Consider the following 13,461-nt stretch of genomic DNA (forward strand, 5'->3'; position numbering starts at 1 on the left):
CCTCCTTCCTTCTTTCCTTCCTTCTTTCCTTCCTTCCTTCCTTCCTTCCTTCCTTCCTTCCTCCCCCACTCCCTCCCTCCCTCCCTCCCTCGCTTTTCTTCTTTCCTTCTTTTTCTTTTGTTGCTTACAATCCCCAATTTTCTGGTTTATCAGGGAAAAATACTGTGTTTTGCAAGGTCTAATACAGAATGCTACCATGTCCATAAGGCTTTCATCTATTCCCATTTAAAGAGAGCTAATTCTGCTCTATATCCCAGTGGTAATTTTTTTTTACTCTGGAGATGTATATAGGCTACACACGTACACACACACACACATTTGTATATATCTTGTATATCATATACATACTACATATTCTATTATATATCACTTGTAGGAGACAAGATATGTATGTGTATATGTATTCCTACATATATACATACACACAGAATACATACATGTATATATCTATCACTTCAGTCTGCTTAGTGACAACTTGAACACATTGTCAAACTAGAGCTATTTGGGAAGCTAAATCCCCAGAATAGTGCCTGACCATAATTAAGTTACCAAATATTGGCTAATTGATTATCTGGATACTTCACAGGATTAAAGATATTCCATCTGTCTTGATAACCATTTCTCAAAGCTAATGTGATGTTCTGCCACTTCGAAAAGTCTCTTCAGTAGGAGGTCATCTGTGCATCTCCACATCGTCGGCAGCCATAAAGTCAGGTTCAGATGTGTGCCATCTGGCTTACGCCTGCAATTCTTGGTAGTGTGATTCACCACAAAGGGCCCTGTATTTTTAGTTCTTAACTAGACAATACTATGACCAAACATAGTTTCTTCTCTAGCTCCATTAAAGGCTTTCTTTGCTACATTTATTTTAAAAATCATTATTCCTTTAATAGAAAGCATGGCCACTCACACTTTCAGAGGAGGGGGGAGTTCTGTTCAAAGTCAACATTCCACGGTTGGTTCATATGTTCTCCTGGTGAGTTTGGTTTTTACAGCATTTATTCAACAGTAACCATTTCCTCTACAGTACAATAATAAATTTCATTTTAGGTATCTCCTCATTTTTTTTTGTTTTTGCTTGTCTTCTTGAGACAGAATCTCTCTGTGTAATTCAGGTTCAACTCAAAGTTCCTGTGTAGTGTAGGCCTGTTTTGAACTTGTAATTCTCCTGTCTCTCTTTTGTAGGTTGGGGATTACAGGCATGTGCTACCAGAGCTACCGAATATCTCCCTATTTTGAAGACTGTGTGATCATTTAGATATTTTATGTTAATAGCTCTTAGATCTTTTTGAGATACTTTATTTTAATAGCTCTTGGGTCTTTTTTCACTTGACCTTTGACTTCGCTTTTCGAGGCAATTGATGTACACTGAGTGCATGTATCTTCAGGATGCAGTTTGATGGATTTGAACAGATAGACATGCCCGTTGACAACCATGACAATCAAAGCATAAAGTATTTCCACCACCATTATTTCATATTCTTTTAGTCGACTGCTAACTCCACAGACAGCCATTGTACTGGGTTGTTATTTCTTGTTGTTAATTGACCCCTGATCCAGGTGATGACTTACAAATTAGAGCACACATACCCTATTTCTAACCAATGGTGTGATCACCCAGTTACTAGACCATCAAAGAACAGAGTGGTCCCCTTCTGAGGCCCTCTAGCTGGGCTACAGCCCTTGAGGGTGACAGGATTTCAGCTATACTGTAATTCATGGGACATTTTACAGTAACGGGGTTTTTGTTTTTGTCATTTTATGCGTATCAGGACAGAGGTTTGAACTGGCAGCTGAGTGCCATTCCTTAGTGTTATTGCATTCAAGGCTGGTGCTCTATCCCCTGAGCCACAGTTCCACTTTCAGCTTTTGGGTGGTTAAATGAAAAGAGTCTCCCAGACTTTCCCACCAGGGATTGGCTTTGAACCATGATCTTCCCTTCTCAGCCTCCCTAATAGCTAGGATTAGAGGTAGGAGTGAACCAGCCAGTGGTTTGGGACATGTTCAAATGTTACCTGCCCCATAAGGACTCCAGTTAACAGGAACTCACACCGAAATGGTACTTCTTGTATTTTTCTGAAGAGCCTTCTATCCAGTGCACTCCAAGGAGAGAGGACGGATTTGCCACTAAGAACCAAGCAGAAGACCCTTTATCTCATGATCTCATTCTTCCTATTCAGGACTTGATGAAGATAATTTGAATTCTTGGTTGTCAGACAGAAGAGTTACTTTTAATTATGAATCAATGAGTCACTCAAATTTAATTTGCTAGCCTAATAGAATTTAGTAACTCTCATCTTACTTTTTCTTGGAAATGTCGAGGGTTTTTTTTTTTCCTCAAACATTTTAGAAACTTTTTTATACCATTTTCCTATAGTGTGTGTGCTAGAAGACAATTTAGAAAATACTTTCACTGTAAGTGCCATGAGTGATATAAGAATTCCAATTATTTCAATTATTCTGACACTCTGTCCCTCTTTCTTCCTTTATCTGTTATTTACTTGAGGAATCTCATTGCCAGCTTAGGATATTATTTCTCTGTGGAGAGCAATAGCCAGATTGTACTTAAAAACACTTAGATTCAGATAGTTCTATCATCTGTTGATGAGAGCTTTTACACACATACACACACACATATACACACACACATGCACACACATACATACATGCACACACACATGAACACATTTACCCTATAATCTACCAAGAACTGCCCTCAATTTCAGAGCCAGACTTAACCAAATAGGCTTGTTTTTATTTTTCTGTTTGCTTTGTCTTGCTATTTATGCTTTTGTTTTGTGGTGAAAGGATAAGGTTTTGAGTCTTTCCAGGACTTTTTTTCTATGTTGGCACTGCCTTGGCCACCTCCCTGAGCACAAGGACCCCCCCTGCTTCAAGTATCCCTCCCCTCTGCCACCCTCTTCTATTGCTGTCACCCTGGACTGAGGGAGGAATGTGTTTGTAAGCATGACAATGAATGACTCTTTCAGTTCATGTAAAACATATTGATTACCTATATTTAGCAAGACCATTCTAAGTCAGCAGAATCCACAATAATGAAATAGCCAAGTCTGGCTGGGTGGCTTAAACTACACAGCTGGATTTTCCTCTCAGCTTGAGATCAGAGTACCAGCATGGACCAGTTCTCATGAATCTCCTCCAGAACTGGCCAGTGCCCCCTTCTCAGTGTGAGTCACTTGAATGCGGTCGTAGGCCTGTCTGAGTAGGATGACCCCACCAGATGACCTTGTTTAACCTTGGTTGCCTGTTAAGGACCCAGTTCCCCATGAACCACATCAGGAGTCAAGAGTGAACTATACACATGTGGAGGGTGGAGAGAATGCAATCATTACCAGACATTCCAAAGTAAGTCAAGCCAAAACCTCTGCCCTTCATAGGGCTGAGACCCCTGTTGATGGCTCATATACTCAACTCCTTCTAAGACCTCCTCTTCCTGTGCCTGTCCTGCAGTGTGGGTGTCCCTTGGCATTTAGCCCCAGTACCCTTCTACCCTCCATTCTCCTTCCCTGGATCATCACAGCCATTCCCAGGGGTCTGAATCTCCTCCACACATTCAAAATTTTAGAAGACCCCCATCCTCGACAGGAGATCCCATGTCTTCATACTGACTGGACAATTTTGCATGCGTGTTCACTTATTTAATAAGTACTTATCTAGTAGGTGCTGTGGAGAGTCAGCTATCGGTGACAAAGCTGAGTCAGAGAGTGAGGCCTTGAGTCTTAGCCCCAGTACCAGCACACACACTCACACACACACACAGACACACACACACACACACACACACATGGGCCAAGACCATGTCTCATTTGGCTGAAATTTGCATACCAAATAGGAAGCACAAGGCTCAGTCCCTTTAGTAAAAAAAAAAAAAATAAGTAAATATTTCTCTCCTGTACATCTACTATATTAGAGCCCTTTGAAATTCAACCAGTGCCAAATTAACTTAGCTTTTCCCCAGACCTGCTTCTCCCCTTGATTTCCTGTCCAGTCAGCATAAGTCCCATGCAGGCATAATTGTAGTGACTCAAAGAGTTACTCTTTGATTCCTTAAAAATCCCAGCTCTCTGGAAAACACAAGGAGACTGCTTCCACCTTTCCAAATCACTGGTAAGAAAATAAGGAAAGGGGTTAAGAACATAATGTTTTAACAAACATTGGAGCAACTTTTGTTCAGGGATATGGCTTTCCTTAATAGAACATGATGAAATGACTAATCCATTCCCCATTCATTGCTCCTCAGAAGAGAGTTCAGGTCCCACTTGTATATCTAGATCATTTAAATTGAACTTCCTTAGCTAAAGAACAAATTTAAATCTTTCCTGAATCTTGCTAAATTGTGTAAATTGGCAAATGCAATACCATTAACAACCAAAAAAAACCAAACTGATTATGTGATATAATTTGATTTCCAAAGGAATGTCATTTGAAAACAAGCAATAGTTCCTTTCTGTTTTGCTCACCAAGATCAAGGGGACCACTTTAGAATCAAAAAGTATTGGTCTAGGGGCCTGGGGTTTGGCCTAGTGGTAGAGTGCTTGCCTAGCATGCACAAAGACCGGGGTTCGATTCTTCGGTACCACATACATTGAAAAAAGCTGGAAGTGGTACTGAGGCTCAAGTGGTAGAGTGCTAAGCCTTGAGAAAGTCCAAGGACAGTGCTCAGGCCCTGAGCCCAAGCCCAGAACTGGCAAAAAAAAAAGTGTTGGTCTTCTCACAAGTGCCCAACTAAAGCACCTAAAAAAGTTATTGGAAATTATAGAAACATATGAAGACTCAGAAGAACAATGTAGCAAATGTTTGACTGATTCTTTCATGAAGATACTACTCTTTAAAGACACATTTCAGCAGCTACTGTACCACAAATCTAGAGGGGAAATGAAAAGGTTAAGCATTTCTACAAATGGCAGCCAATGACTAAAGTGTATTATTTTATGCATCCTTTCTCCCAGATGCCATTCTTAGCTTCCTTTTTATTTGTACCAGAACTGTGGCTTGAACTCAGGACCTATGACCCTTGCTTACACTCAACATAGTTGAGCCACAATTCCATTTTCAGCTTTCTTGCTTTCTTTCTTTCTTTTCTTTCTTTTTGGTGATTAATTGGAGCTAAGAGTCTCACAGACTTATGTGTCATGGCAGGCTTTGAACTATGGCCCTCAGATCTCAACCTCTTGAGTACCTATGATTATAGGGATGAGTCACTGGCACCCAGCCAGCCTCCTAATCTTCATTCAGGCCTGCTTCTTCCTTGTCATGGTGTCTTTCCCTGGAGAAAGGAAAGATAGGGGTGACTCTCCAGCTGTATTGCATGTATCTCTTCTCCAGAGTCACCTCATCAGTTCCACATTTTTTTGTCAGGCGTGGGGCTTAAACTCTGGATCTGGGCACTGTCCCTGAGCTCTTCAGCTCAAGGCTACCATCCTATCCCTTGAGGTACAGCACCACTTCCAGTTTTCTGGTGGCTAATTGGAGATGAGAATCTCACGGGATGCTGGAGGGGACGTGGCCAGGAGGGATCAATCAATACTACACTGTTGGTGGGAGTGCAAACTCATTCAAGCACTATAGAAAGCATTATGGCAGTTCCTCAAAAGACTAAACATAGAGCTCCCCTATGACCCAGCAATTCCATTCCTTGGCATTTCCCCAACCATTCAAAAACAAGGATATACTAAAGCCACTAGCACAACAATGTTCATTGCAGCACTATTTACCATAGCAAAGATGTGGAACCAACCCAGATGCCCCCCAGTTGATGAGTGGATCAACAAGATGTGGTATTTATACACAATGGAATTCTATGCTGCCATTAGAAAGAATGACATTGCCCCATTTGTACGGAAATGGAAAGACTTAGAAAAAAATCATATTAAGTGACATAAGCCAGACCCAAAGGAACATAGGATCAATGGTTTCCCCTCATTGGTAATAATTAGCACACACGTAGGACTCTCCTTGCAAGGGATTACAATAGCGCAAAACCTAGATATATAAGGCCATATATGATGAGGCTAAATGAAAGGATCTCCAGGATATGGAAACAAGAGAGTTATACTATGTGATTGTTGTTCTTAATGTACTATGTTATTTCTCTTCTCTATTGTTGCCCTTTGGTTAATCTCATATTGTTACGGTATCTGACTTTTTACCTGGCATCTTGTATATATATTTATTTGTTTATTTGAAATAGGTTAGGGAAGGGGGTAACAAGATGAGAGGAGGGGTAGAGGAAGCGAAATGGGGACAAAAACATGAGAAGGGGTATCAATGTGTGAGAAGTAATGCACCTTCTAGCTGACAAATATAACTGTAACTCCTCCATTAATTGCAATTTAAAAAGCCAAAACAAAAAGAGTTTCATGGACTTTAGTGCCTGGGCTGGCTTTGAACTGCAATCCTCAGACCTCAGCTTCCTGAGTAGCTAGGATTACGGGGTGAGCCACCACACCCAGCTCAGTTCCACATTTTTTTCTTTTTTTTATATAAATTTTATTGTAATTAATAGAAGGGTTACATTATATTCACCAGATAGAAGGTGCATTACTTCACAAACATTGATACCCTTTCTCATGTCTTGGTCCCCATTTCCCTCCCCCCACTCCCACCCCTCATCTTGTTTTCCCCCTTCCCTACCCGACTTCAAATAACCAAATATGCATATATACAATATATCAGATAACAAGGTGAAATACTGTAACAATATAAGATAACCAAAGGACAGTAAAAGAGATGAGAGATAACATAGTACATTAAGGACAACAATCACTCATTATATGGCTTTTGTTTCTATATCCTAGAGGTCCTTTCATTTAGCCTCATCCTATATGGCCTTATGGATCTAGGTTTTGCTCTATTGTAAGTCTCTGCTAGGAGAGTCCAAGGTTTCTACTGATTATGACAAATGAGGGAAACCATTGAACCTATGTTCCTTTGAGTCTGGCTTCTTTCACTTCATATGATTTTTTCTAAGTCTTATTATTTCTTTACAAACGGGGCAATGTCATTCTTTCTGATAGCAGCATAGAATTCCATTGTGTATAAATACCACATCTTGTTGATCCACTCATCAACTGAGGGGCATCTGGGTTGGTTCCATATCTTTGCTATGGTAAATAGTGCTGCAATGAACATCGTTGTACCAGTGGATTTAATATGTCCTTGTTTCTGGACGAGTGGGTAAATTTCAAGTACTGGAATTGCTGGGTCCTAGGGGAGCCCATCCTCAACAACTCCTTCCTCAACACAACCTGCTCAGGCCTCATGTCCAGTGTGGTTCCCAGAGCCCACAGTATACAACTGCCCCAGCCCTAAGTTGCCATCCTACTAAAATTCCAGTTTGCTCAGGGTCTTAGCTTAAGCCTGCTCTTGAGGGAGACAGTCCAATATCCACACATAACAATGGAAATGAGGATATTGGAATCTTTGAAGCTTAAAAGAGAAATTGTATAAATGAAGGAAATCCTTACTTAAAGTACAAAAGTACTAAGAAAAGGATCAGTTGGGCCTGGGAATGGGGGTTTCTATTATGAATACACTCCTCATTTTTCTTCCTCGGGAGTTCAGAATTGAAGAAGCGGCTACACCAGCCCAAGCTCCTGGACTGCCCAGCTGCAAGGTCCTTCACATCTCAGTAAGGACCCTCCTTCTTCAGTAAGCAATTAATAATATCTAAGGAGCCAGCACTGTGGACCAAGGGTGGTGACAGCCCTAAAACAGCATCCCAGGCACAAGCGGGGCTAATCTCCCCAGTGAAAAGCTGAGCAATTCCCAACACCAAACAATGTCCTCCCTTATGATGCCAACGCTAGACCGAACAGTAGAAAAACCAATGAAGTCCTTTGATAAATGCTAGTGGAAAAGACCCAAACAGTTGGTTCTAACAGTGCCATTTCCACTGGCTTCTCTCTCGTGTAAAATGAAATCCCTGTCCCTTCCAGGCATGAAAAGTTAGCTTTAAAAAAAAAAATTCCTCCCAGTGTGCATGAGACCAACTAAACTGAACATAGTTCCTGGTCAATCTGTCTGGACATGGTTATTCTAGAAAATAAATGCCACATCCATCCCAATGACACTCTTTCAATCAGTCACTGCTTTCCCATTATGCACCACACAGGGCCCACCCCACGCAGGCCACCTCTGCCCACCCAGCCCATCTTCTGATGCAAAGGGACAGAAACGTTGCTGAATGGTCCAGCAACCCTTCCAGCCCTTTGATCTCCTCCCCACTTGGTTCAAAGGAATGTGAGGAGCATCTCCCAGCCCCACCCGCAGTCTCCACCTGGACTCCTTTTCCTCCTCGCTCCCAGTGTCTCTGTCACTGGTGTCTGATCAGGAGTTTGGTGGGGAGGGAAGGTGGCAAGGAGGCCGATTGCAATAACCCCTTGGCAAGGCAGGAGGGAGTGAGGCTGGCTTCTGTCCCCTCCAAACTGCTGTTGTGGAAAGGGAATCATTGCTATGTGGAAACTTTTCTTTTGGACTGGCTAGACCACAAACAAAACATTGTTTCTAGAGTTAATTTATCTACTCATTCTCTCTTCTGAGGCCTCACTAGAAGCCTAGGAGGCGCCCTCAGGGCAATTAACTGAACGTCTGGCATGTACTCTACATATATCATCTCATTTACCATTTTCATTTCTTTTCAAGTATGTAATGCAGTTTGTGTCTTAAACCTTCAAATGGGGAAAATTCCCCGTCATCTCTGCCCATCACCCAATAATTCTCACTCATTGGAGATGATCGATGTTTCTAGTTTTTAAGAATCCTTTCCAAAGGAATTCCATTTATATGGAACACACACACACACACACACACACACACACACACACACACACAGAGTTTCTAAAATCATGAGTATTGTGTATCTTGTTTTGTCCCATGCTTTGTTTTCATTAACAACTTAGCTTAGAAACATTCCTATTTCATCACATTGGCATACTCATCTTTTTGACAAATGTATAATCTTCCACTGTGAGGATGAATCATGATATATAACCAAGAATTGCTGATTCTGTTATTAAAGTTTCCTATCCTGTTCAGTGATCCACAAGGCTACAGTTAGTGACTTTGTAAATGTCCCCTGAACACACTTAGTACAGGTGAATGTCCTCAGATTAGCTGTGCAATTTGAAGGACCGCATCTTCACAAACACAGTGGCTCTCTCAGCTTTCTGATGTTTTCAAATTAGCGCCTTCCTGCATTTTACTTAGTAGTTCTTCAACCAAGTATCTTCTTGAATGCTTTTTTTTGGTAGATTAGCCCTACAGCCTGAAGTTGTATGACCTTGGATGGGGTTCCCACTGGAAAGAAAAGCTGCGAAGCACTATTTATCATAGCAAAAATATGGAACCAACCCAGATGCCCCTCAGTTGATGAGTGGATCAATCAGATGTGGTATTTATACACAATAGAATTCTATGCTGCTGTCAGAAAGAATGACATCGCCCCATTTGTAAGGAAATGGTAAGACTTAGAAAAAATCATATGAAGTGAAGTAAGCCAGACTCAAAAGAACATAGGTTCAATGGTTTCCCTCATTTGTCAAATCAGTAGAAACCTTGGGCTCTCCTAGCAGAGATTTACAATAGCGCAAAACCTAGATACATAAGGCCATATATGATGAGGCTAAATGAAAGGACCTCTAGGATATAGAAACAAAAGCCGTGTAATGAGTGATTGTTGTCCTTAAGGTACTATGCTATCTTTCATCTCTTTTACTGTCCCTTGGTTATCTCATATTGTCACAGCATTTTACCTAAATAGGAAAGGGAAGGGGGAAAACAAGATGAGGGGTGGGAGTGGGGGGAGGGAAATGGGGACCAAAACATGAGAAAGGGTATCAATGTTCGTGAAGTAATGCACCTTCTATCTGGTGAATATAATGTAACCTTTCTATTAATTACAATAAAAATATATGAAAAAAAGGAAAGCTGCAAAGATTAAATGTGATCATCCAAGAGATACAAGTTCTCCTCATGGATTGTTCCATTTCTCCTCAGTAGTTAACACCAACCAGTCCCCAGAAGTACAGACTGACCATTAAAGATGACAGAAAGGATGATAAAGAGTCCAAGGTGTGTGACACAAAAGTTTCCAACGAAGTAGAGAGCTACGGGCTTGCATACTCCCATTCCAAAATGATCATTTTGCTTACCACCCCATCACTGAAGTTCAGTACAAGCCCAGACTATTTCCTTGGGGGTAAAAAGTAATCATGCAAAGTGTCACACAAGTGAGCTATAGAAACCTGAGCAGCAGAAATTCATTTCTGAGTCCTGTATGGTTTGTGGATGGAGCTGTTTTTTTTAACTAGTTGACAGTGTTTTCAGACTCACTGGAAATCACCTTTGATCGTTCCCACTGAGATATTGTGCAGAAGAAATAAAGGCCCATCACCAGATTTTAAACTTTTGCAAATAAGTGGTAGGTTGCCGACAAAGTCACAGCTGTCATGGTGAGAAAAGTACTTGGCCTACACAAAGATAAAGGAATATTTTGAAGCATTCTGTAAAACATCAGGCTTCAGGATACTTGCAACTCAAAAGGCAAAAGTAACTATAGCATAATTTATAATTCCTTTAGGTAGAAAAATGTCAGGTAGGGGAAACCAAACACCAGACCATTATTCTTAAACAATTTTTTTTCATTTAGGCTATCAATAAAACACAACCCACTTAGGCCCACAGTAAGAGGAAAACAATGACTATGATCTATATTTCAAGAAAAGAAGAGCTCTTAAATTTCTGGCTAAAGAACCCATATAGTAGTCTTCATATTGTGACAAGATTCAATTGTTTTTTATTTATCCAATTTTTGAGTGATAGAAGTAGAGTTTATACTGACACTTCATTCTATAGTCATAGAGAGACAGACAGACAGACAGACAGAGATAGAGATATAAATGTACTGTAGCCTAGCTTTTAATACTCAATGAAGAGAAAATTAAATAAATTAAATAACCTATCACTAAAGATATCCTATTCCTCCCATCTTTTCTTAATATATATATATATATAATCCAAGTATGTACATAAACAATTAACCATGTCGATTTAATTTCTTCATCAGAATTGCATTGTTATTTTCATACTATGTTTTCTCACTGGATTTAAGGCCCTTTGAGGGGTTACAAGTTATATATCTGGGCATATATTTGCTCTTCAGTGAATACAGAATGAATGAATGAATAAAACTAAATGAACTTTTTGTCTCACTTCATCTACATGAAGTTAACAGCTTTTTGATATTTTTTTTATTTTTGTCATTTGGGGGTCATATAGCATGTACCAGGTGCATATTACTAGCTGAATTTACTTATCCCTTAAGAATTCTATGATGAGATGATGGATTCTGATCACCAGCTGTTCTGAAATCCTGTCTATTAAGTCATAGCCCTTCATGTCTTTACATCTATGGTGATGTCCCCAAGTCTCCACTGAGGGACTTGAGTCCAAGCTTGGCTCATAGCATAAGCTTCTCATCTCAGTGATCTTCAGTATACACAGAATCAACACTGCAATGTAGCTGCAGCGGGGATCAGACTCAGGAAGCCTGCCCTACAAGGGACAGCTGACCTCAACAGGAAGTTGGGATTCCAAAGCTGATTCCTAACCCTTAGCACCACCAGACAGAGATCGTGTAAAACTTCAAGGCTAGGGCTATAAGAGGGGTACCCAGAAGGCCCATGAATGAGCCATTGAGAATGGAACAGCACTTAACATCAGCCAGGTCCAGAAGACATGATATCAACCAACCCTAATATTCCCTAGTCCTTATTGCTCCTCTTGCTCCAAATACAGAAACCTGGAGGGTTTGGAAATGTGGACAAGCAAGAGGAACAAAGAAGAAGAAATATGAGTGAGCAAAACTGATGTCAAGCTCCTCTGATCCTCCTTCAGGCAACAAGCAAGCTGGATTTGACTTTGCAAAAGAGAAGGTGCATGGAATGTACACATTTGTGATTTGGGTTAAGTGAGTTCTATTCATTACAAACTACTGGGCTTCCACTAACCAGAAAGTTTTGAAATTAGTTTTGCACACCCTCCATGAAGCATTTGACTCCATTGAACAAGGGTAAAGAACAGAATTCTATTTCTACTCCACCAAGATTGCTTTCCAGCATAAAAGTCACACTGAGTCTTTTGTGGAGCTGAACCTCTTCACATGGCCTTCAAAACACAGGACAAATGCACATCAGAACTGGAGTGAAATCTGCTAAGCAAGAAACGTCAACCTGTCTTCTATGTCCCTTCAAAGATAACCTGTTGTCTACTGTGGTCACTGTCAATAATCCTTCAGATGTCGAATTATAGACTTTCTAAATCCATCCACAAAATGTACTCTTAGAAGTTCACTTTTACCTTGAAGCAACACCAAATATCTCCTTCAGCAATGTGGATGTTTATAAATGGGTCCTGGTCATTGATGTCTAAAAACACATCGGTGAGAGACAATGAGCATGTTCTTTTCAAGAATGATTCTCAAAACCCAGTCCAGTGGGAAAAAGAGGGAGGAAGGAAGGGAATGGAAGGGAAGGGAAGGGAAGGGAAGGGAAGGAAAGGAAAGGAAAGGAAAGGAAAGGAAAGGAAAGGAAAGGAAAGGAAAGGAAAGGAAAGGAAAGGAAGGCAGGCACAAAGTATCAGTAGCTTTACTGTATGTCAACCATGAGATGATTCAGACTGAAATCAGGAAAGCAACTCCATTTACAATAGCAAAAAAAAAGAAAGAAACAGAAACACCTATAGGAATTAGCAGAGCAGAATCTTCCATACCTTCCATGCTCTTGGATTGACAGAAATACTGTTATGAAAATGGCAATAGTCCATTTGTAAGGAAATGGAAAAACAGAAAAATTCATATTAAGTGAAGTAAGCCAGACCAAAAGGAACAGTGGTTTCCCTCATTTGTAATAATTAGTACAAAACTAGGACTCTCCTAGCAGAGGATTACAATGGCTCAAACCCTGGATACATAAGGCCATATAGGATGAGGCCAAATTAATGGACCTTCGGGACATGGAAACAAGAGCTTAATTATGAGTGACTGTTGTTCTTAATGTACTATGTTTTTCTCTCTTCTCTTGTGCTGCCCTTCAGTTAATCTCATATTGCTGCATTATCTGACTTGGTTACCTGGTATATTATATATATATTTGTTTCTTTGAAATACGAGGGGAAAAAAGTTTAGGGGAGAGCATGGGGGGAGGGAAACTAGAACAAAAACATGAGAAGAGGTATCAGTGTGTGAGAAATAATGCTCCTTCAATCTGGTGAATATAACTGTAATCCTTCTATATATTAAAATAAAATTTTTAAAAATTACAAGAGAATTTTAAAAAATGGCAATAGTACCCAAAGCAGCCTACAAATTCAATGCAATACCCATTAAAATCTGAACACCACTTTTCAAATTAGATAAAACAATGCAAAAATTCAAATGGCACC

This window comes from Megascapheus bottae, chromosome 8 (assembly GCF_031878675.1).
Source record: "Megascapheus bottae isolate mThoBot1 chromosome 8, mThoBot2.hap1, whole genome shotgun sequence".
In the NCBI taxonomy this organism is placed as follows: Eukaryota; Metazoa; Chordata; class Mammalia; order Rodentia; family Geomyidae; genus Megascapheus; species Megascapheus bottae.